General features: G+C 34.4%; 1 pseudogene; it reads right to left on the bottom strand.

Annotated features, from left to right (window-relative positions):
- Window positions 1-837: 837 nt before the first annotated feature.
- Window positions 838-1,064, bottom strand: LOC123391903 (annotated as a pseudogene).
- Between the last annotated feature and the right edge of the window lie 7,738 nt (window positions 1,065-8,802).

Genomic DNA, 8,802 nt, shown 5'->3' with positions numbered 1-8,802 from the left:
CCTTCGGCTTGGGTCGTGATCTCAGGGTCTTGGGATTGAGCCCCACATCGGGCTTTCTGCTCAGCAGGGAACCTGCGAGAAGCAGGTTCTCTCTCTGCCTACTTGTGATCTCTCTCTGTCAAATAAATAAATAAAATCTTTAAAAAAAAAACAAAAACAAACAATTAAAATCTTTGACAGGTCTTCAGCTTTAAACAAATGCAGTCCGTGAATTTAGTTTTGTTAAGTACATGTAAATAAAATGTTTTTTATTACATATATATTTATAATGAATATATTTACAATGGTTTTTATTACATAAAAATTTATATATTTATTAGGGGCGCCTGGGTGGCTCAGTGGATTAAGCCTCTGCCTTTGGCTCAGGTCATGATCTCAGGGTCCTGGGATCGAGCCCCATATTGGGCTCTTTGCTCAGAAGGGAGCCTGCTTCCCCCTCTCTCTCTGCCTGCTTCTCTGCCTACTGGTGGTCTCTGTCAAATAAATAAAATCTTTAAAAAAATTACATATTTATTACATATATTTATAGAAAACACGGCTTTTGACAAAACAACTATTGAAGGCATCTTACACATTTACAGTTATACAAAACAATTTTTATTTTATAAATGTAACATGCAAACTTTATTTAACAGAAGTAACAGAAAAATCAAACAGGCCCTTATAGTAAAAGAAAAACTGACTGGAAGAAATTTTGTCTTCAGCATCTTATAGTAACTTACTTGCAGTTGCATTCAACTGAGCTCTGTTGCTGTAACAAATACAGCTCACGCACAGGTATGGATGTATTATTTGTATATTTTTCAAGTATTCACTGAATACTACCCAAAATAGACTTCAGTTTTGTTGACCTTTTGGAAGAGATGTTCTCAAGAGAAGAATATATGCTTCTGGCTCATGAGTCATGTAATGAACCCAGCCTAGACTGTTGGACACCAAGTCTCCTCCACTCCTCTTCAGGCATCAGATGGGTTGTCAGTACTTGTCTGGAAAGTTCTCTGGGTGACATGCTGGTAGTTCTTGTGGAAGTACTTGTCCAAATAGTGAATCTGCTTCTGTACCATCCTGTGGGCAGGCAGGGTGAGGAAGGCGTGAAGAGTGGGCGTGGCAGACCACATGTTCAGGTAAGGCCAAGGCAAAGACTTGACTGCTTATGTAAAATAGATTTGACATCTTATTGGTTATATTATTTGTTTTAAGAGTGTATATTCTGGGTCTCATAGTTTAAAACTCTTGTGATTGAAAAGATAGCTGGGATACTTAGGTGTCTTAGTCTTTAAGTGTCTGAATTTTGATTTTGGCTCAGATCTGAGGGTTGGGAGATTGAGCGCCACCTCAGGCTCTGTGCTCAGCACTGAGTCTGCTTGAGATTCTCTCTCTCCCTCTGTCCCTCCCCCTACTTCTGCATAAATAAATTAAAAAAATCCTAAAATAAAAAGAAGGAAAAGGTAACTATTAGAGCATCAGGGTGCCTAAACAATGGATTTCTTAAGAAATTTCCAGTATACATAAAATTAGGAAATGAACATGCAAATATAATCAGAAGTTAAATACATGTCTCTAAAAGGAAAGTTGTTGTCTTAATAACACCATGTAGCTTGGCCTAAAAATTAAGTAATTTGTTTTTATGTCCAACAGTCTTGACCTTTTTCAATATGTATAAAAACATCCTTTCTAGCAATTGTTTGTCCATTGTTTATAAATTGCATCATAAACTATTGTGTCTGTATAATACGTTTTGTATACTCCTAATGCGTTCCAGAATTTATCCTTGAATCCATGAAATAATTAAAGATATTTTTAATTTTTGAGATAAAACAATTCTGTGTGTTTCTAATTTTGTTCCAACCCCACAGAAATTATGAGAGACAATGGGCATCTGTGACCTTTCCTTGGGAACTGTGGGCCATCCTTTGCCTTTCTGCATACAAGGCAGTGGTTCGCATATGTTCTCAGAATCCTGCCAGGTAAGAGGGAGTGGAGAATTATAAAAAGGAGCACAATGGTTCCGTTTCAAAACCTGGATATTTCCCTCTCATCTGGACAGGTACCTTGGGATGAAAACGTAAGAGCACTGACAAAAAGTAGTCTCTTGTTTTGAAATTAAAGCAGTTAGTGTTATAAAACACATAATTTCAAAATACAGTTTTTACTTTAAAAACACAATTAAATCAATTATAACTCATCCCTGCTTGCACATTATATATACATATATACATATGTATATGTATATATACCTACATAAAATCAATATACATATATGATTATAACTGATAGATTAACAATTTTAAATCTTATGTATAATTTTAGGAACATCTGACCCTTCCAAATTAAAAAAAAAGAAAAAACTTTTTGTATTTAATTTTACACTTAAATATAAAGTAAATTTTTGTTATGGTTTATCTCTCCTTCCTAGTTTGTTCAGAATATCTAATAATCTATTTTTAGATAGATTAGATCTATATCTAATATCTAATAATCTATTTTTAACCCGATACGGAAAAAATTTGACATTTGTTCAATTTTATGTCTCAGTCAGTCTCAGTATATACTCATAAACAACTAAATCTAATATACTGAATAGATATTAAAGGGAAAACTAGGTATATTTATTCTCCTTTTTTCCTTGACATTATCATTTAACAATATATCTATAAAAGTTATTACCATATATCTACCTGGGTGAAAATATATGCTCATTTTTTTTAGTTAAATTTAACTTCAGAAGTATTATGCTCTTAGAAACAACACAATGAACAGTAAATGAAGATAATTTTAGATGATAAATTATAAATTGCCCTATTAATCATTTAAATTGTGGTCTTTTTAAAAACAAAGTGTCATAAGTAAAGACCTGTAATTGGTATTATGATCTGACTGAATCAATTTCAAATCAAGCAAAACATTTTCTGAAACATATTCTCAGAATAAAATGAAGATTATCTCGTAAAGGAAAAGATTCCATTATAGGAGCACTTGTGTAAGACATATTAAAACTGACTGTATTGTTTTAGCTTAAACTAAAAAGGAGTCATCAACTCTGAGTGACCTTGGGATGTCAGGGCTTTACCAGCTATTAATTCTCTTGACCAAAGGACAATGGCAGTTTGTTTTTATAAATTGCCTAGAGTTCTGTGAACTTCTCTTTCTTAAATAAATATCTGAGAATAGATACTGAGTCACAGGATATATGTATGTTTAACTTATAGAAAAGTGCCCAATTATTTTCCACAATGCCATTTCCAGGAATTCTTTACGAATATTTTCTTTAATACTTTGCCAACATTTGGTATTATCACTGTTTTTCATTTTAGCCATGCTGTTGTAGCTGTTTCTGGAGCTAGTTGCATAGTTCACATTTATGATTAATTCTATCCATTTCATACTTCTTATACACCTAGTGAGTGCCTCAGTTGGTTGTGTTTCATCAGGGTTACTGAATATTCATTCCTAAACACTCTGGGCCACTATTTATTTATTTATTTATTTAAGATTTATTTATTTATTTATTTATTTATTTATTTAAGAGAGAGAGAGAGAGAGTTGAGGGAGGGGCAGAATATAGTCTTCAAGCATACTCCCCACTAACCCACCCAGGCACTGTAAGATTCTGGGCCATTATTATTGGACGTGCCTTGCTTGTTGGGTTGTCATAACTGTTTTCAATGTTTCAATGTTTTCAACTGTTTCATTCACAGACTATGAGAGCACTAAGTGGTGCTCTGGGGATATCATTATCATTAAGGGGTTGACTCCATTTTGATATTTCACCATTAATAGTTTTAATCCCCTGCATGCTCCACATTAGGAAACCAAAGAATTTAAAAGCCCATCACGTGTCCTTTGATTTTGCATCACCTCTGGAAATTTCAAGAAAGTGAAAGCTCCAGCTTGTTTGTGGGAACTCTCCTGTGCTAAGCACCCCCACTCTCCTTTTTATCCGAGCCCTTTATGAGCCCTTCACCTCCATGAGAGTCTCCAGTTTGTTGCGAATACAAAATATACTTTATTCGCATCGATGGGTGGGTCTGTTTTGTCAACTGTCTTGACATCCAAATAAATCCCTGGGAGGATAACCATGTTTGTCTCTGCATGTATAAATGCAACAGTCCTGCTCCTCATGTCCATTATGGAGTAGCCGCCCAATTCCCCTTGAGACTCAGCATCAGTAGCCCAGAATCAGAATAAGTGTTTTGTGTGTGTGTGTGTGTGTGTGTGTGTGTGTGTGTGTGTGTTTAATCCCCCATTGATTTCATCACACGAAGCATCCAATGTGACCAGGTGGTGGTTTTAATTTTTAGCTCATTGGCATCATTATTCTGTCCTCAAGTACAAGTAGTCCTCTTTTTGGAACGTAGAGCTCTAGTCCAACAGAATCTAAAGTCACATGGGCAGGAAGCAAATACTTTGCTACTGAATCTCCAGAATATGAGGGAGAGAAGCCATTTTCATTTCCATCCCTTGATTCCCTAACCCATGAATACAGGCTATGAGAAAAATAACACCATACTTTGAATGCTAATTTAGGACATATATCTCATCTTGGCAGATAGTGCTGCAGCCCAGCAAGGTGTTGCCACCTGTCTGGCATTGTGACTGAATCTTCAAAAGACTATTCCACCATTCCATTAAGCTAAATGCTTCAAGATGACAGGGAGCATGGCAATCCCTGTGAATTCCAAGAGTGAAGGCCCATTGCCACACTCCATTTACTGTCAAATGAGTTCTTTGATTAAATTTATTTCTGAACAGAATGCTATGATAGTGGATAAGGTATCTGTAGCTTTGTCAGAAACATTGCAGAAAGGAAACACACACACAAAGATATTCACAGTCTATTTTAGTAAGAAAATAGTGTTGTTCATTCTACAATATTAATGGTATAATATTGTCAGTATGCCTTCAGGAACCGGGTCAATGGCCTTGGGGAATTTGGCCACAGTCAGGGCTAAGGATTGGTCTTTACTATGGCAGATTAGATATGTCTCAATGGCTGTACCAGATCACGTATATTGAGTATTTCTGTTGAGATAACAATATATATTCACCATTATTTTACTTTTGCTATTGCTATTTTATATTCTTCATTTGGGATTTATTCATTCATCCAATCATTCATTTATCATATGTTATACTACTTGCAGATATTTCCTGGTTTGTTAAATATTGAGGTTATAGTTCTTACTTTTCTCTTATTTTGGTAATTTCTGGAGAAGAGAGTACTTCAATACTTAAAATTTTAAAATCAAATGTTTATCTGGAAGTTGCCTTTGGAATTTAAACATACTCCAGAATATATCCCTTTCTGGTGATGTTTGTCTGATCCACTCATTAAAAAGTTCAATTCAGGGCACCTGGGTGGCTCAGTGGGTTAAGCCTTTGCCTTCGGCTCAGGTCATGATCACAGGATCTGGGATCGAGCCCCCGCATCGGGCTCTCTGCTCTGCGGGGAGCCTGTTTACTCCTCTCCCTCTCTGCCTGCCTCTCTGCCTACTTGTGATCTTGCTCTGTCAAATAAATAAATAAAATCTTTAAAAAAAAAAAAAAGTTCAACTCAACCTATCACCCAATGATTTGGCAAATGTTGATAACTATTGCTTGGTTCAACTAATTTTCATCAAGGGTTGTAAAATACTATCTATCTTTCTATTTTATTAAGTTTATTATTCATGATTCTTCTTTTAAATATAAAGCAACCAGCCCTTATCAAATGTTATCAAATGACTGTATCAGAAACAGCTAATAAAGAAAAAACATGACACATACTTAATTCTTTCTCTTTATATGAACTTAGCCATTTGAATAAAATGGTTCCCAGTAGCCTTCAATTATGTTTCACATAATTATGAGGTTGTGAATTCTTATTTTTAATGCTTTTTAACCCATTGAAATAATTGATTATTATTATTATTATTATTATTGTTATTATTCTGCTAGTATTGTCTAGTGGGGATCCTCTGACCAAACCAAAAATCAGTGAAAACAGAATCTGTCAAAAAATTCCCAAGGTGTCCAAGGTGGTGTTTGTTTGTTTTGTTTTTGGTCAGTATATCAAGAAAACATACCTACATCCATATAAGACAAAATTTTTTCCTGAAAAAATTTAAGACTACATATTTGATAACTTATCAAGTACAAATAAAAAGATATTTTAGATAACTTTGCTGATTTCAATGTTTAGTAATTACACTATAGACTGTAATTCTCCCCTGCTATTTAAATTGTTTTATATTTAAAGTTCCAATCATATATGTCAAATACTCCAAGCCCCAGTAAATATTATCATTTTTTGTGACTTTGAACATTTGATATTTTCCCTGGTGATCCAAAGATAACTTTCCTTTTGCCCGGTATCTGGCCAAGATATTTCTTTGATAAGCAACAAACTAAGCATGGAAAAGAAAAATGCTGTGGTTATAGTCTCTATCTTCAAAAAGCAGTGTCCATATTTTAATATTTCACACACTGTTTTCACATGCTACCTCTATATTTAAACCAAGGGTTTCTTATAGGCTACTCAAAAGAGGTTTGGAAGTAAATGTAAGTAAATGATTCAATATACTTTAGAATGAGGTACAATTTTTAAAAATATAATTATTTATTGGCAACAATAATAAACCTAGTATGTATGTCTCCCTGTTGGTGCATTGATAATCCATTTCACTAGGTCAGCTAACTTGCATAAGCAATTCTAGAACAGCTTCTTCAGAGAAAAATCTTAACAGAAAATCTTCAAGTTTTGAGAAAACACCATTTGCCCTTAAGTATCTTTAGCCCAATGTCCCTCACAGATAAGTCATTATAAACAAGTTCTTTCACCGTAGCTCATAAAAGTTTAATGATTTTTTTTTTCCTTTTTAAAAAACAGATAGCTTATACCCTCAGGTAGGTCACCAATTAAGTGCTTGACCTTAGGAAAAGAAAGAAAATATTCAGAAATGTCTTTTCAGTTTTCATGCAATGATTTATAGACACTGCTCAGAAAGAGCATTCTTCAGTTGGATAAAATTGACCCAGCTCCAGAGCTGCCATTTATTAAGGTCATGATCTTGGTCAAATCACAGGTCTGAACCATTTTCTCATTTTAAGATAAAAATAATTTGGAGCCTCTTCCTATTCTTACTGTGAAAATTAAACTTTTTTTTGGCATGTGTGCCAATAATCATGCATATGTATGCATTACGGTCATATCTGGTACATATATTATTAATAAACATTATAATAATTTATACCATAACTCTAGTCATTATTAGTAGTAATAGACTCTCAGTGTCCTGTATTTACCCTTAAGGATAATACATAAGAAAAAAAAAAAGAGTCTAGATCCCAATAATTTAAAAACTCATTTAAAAGGTACTTTATTTCAGTCTTTTTTTTTTTTAAGATTTATTTATTTATTTATTTATTTGACAGACAGAGACCACAAGTAGGCAGAGAGGCTGGCAGAGAGAGAGAGGAGGAAGCAGTCTCCCTGCTGAGCAGAGAGCCCAATGTGGGGCTCGATCCCAGGACCCTGAGATCATGACCTGAGCCGAAGGCAGAGGCTTTAACCCACTGAGTCACCCAGGCTATTCTTCTTTTGGTTATGAGTCATTCCCAGTTAGAAATGTTAGAGTGTTAAGAGGTAGCTTAATTCTCTCAGGCCATAAAGATAACATTTCTGCACTTATGCACTTATGTAGTTATTTTTAATGAGGTCCTGTTAACTCAAATATTTTAAAGCAGCTTGTAAATGTATTTATATATTTTCAAAGACTGTGCCATAGACTGGAAGAATGTGGGTATTATATTTCTTTCACTCAATATTAGTATTTTTGGAAACCAAAGTAAACCTCTGATAGAGGCAATTAAGTTATGATTACAGAAGAACATACACTGCTTAGAGACTTCTAAAGTACTTAAGCATAATGAGGAGATTTGGTGATGGTAGAGAAATTCACTCTTTATCAATTTATTCCAGTAGCCAATCTAATCATTTGGATGTACTCATCTGAAATAAAATGGGAAGAATTTGGGCGCCTGGGTGGCTCAGTGGGTTAAGCCGCTGCCTTCGGCTCAGGTCATGATCTCAGGGTCCTGGGATCGAGTCCCGCATCGGGCTCTCTGCTCGGCAGGGAGCCTGCTTCCCTCTCTCTCTCTCTCTCTCTCTCTGCCTACTTGTAATCTCTCTCTGTCAAATAAATAAAAATCTTTAAAAAATAAAAAAAAAAATAAAAAAAATAAAATGGGAAGAATTTATAATGTCAAATCCAGAGGCCATATGATTTCATACTATACCAAATGTCTCATCATAATAAATCTGTTATCCTGTTGTTACACAATGTAGTGTTTCAAATTGTTCCTGATTGTGTATCATAGCTCTTCCTTTGAGTTATTAACCTATTGATGATATATGCAAACATAAAAAAGGATTCATTAACTACATCAATGCAGGTGTTTAATAAATGTTATAGTATATTTTATTGTGATTAAATGTAATATTAAACATAATTTCCCATGGCTCAGTATATTGATATTTTAAGTCTGCAAGTTATGGAAAATAAAATACCAAATGTGTCATGAGCTGTTGATATGTTGATATATTATTGTTCGTCCCATATAAGTGATTGCTTGTCCGTATAAGTGAAAGCTACACCACTTTAGCCTGCTCTAAGCCAATAGTCTAACAGGTGTCCTTGCTTTTACCCTCACTATCCTACACCTCGTTACTTACATCTCTAAGCTCCTAGTTATCCTTTCAACATATATAAAAAAAAAAAAAATCATTTCATTCTATTCTCTAAAAAATATGTCAAAATCGAA

The sequence above is a fragment of the Mustela putorius genome, unplaced genomic scaffold (genome assembly GCF_011764305.1).
Source record: "Mustela putorius furo isolate JIRA1106 unplaced genomic scaffold, ASM1176430v1.1 tig00000407_pilon_pilon_pilon, whole genome shotgun sequence".
Taxonomy (NCBI): Eukaryota; Metazoa; Chordata; class Mammalia; order Carnivora; family Mustelidae; genus Mustela; species Mustela putorius.
This window is presented reverse-complemented; position numbering and strand designations above follow the sequence as displayed.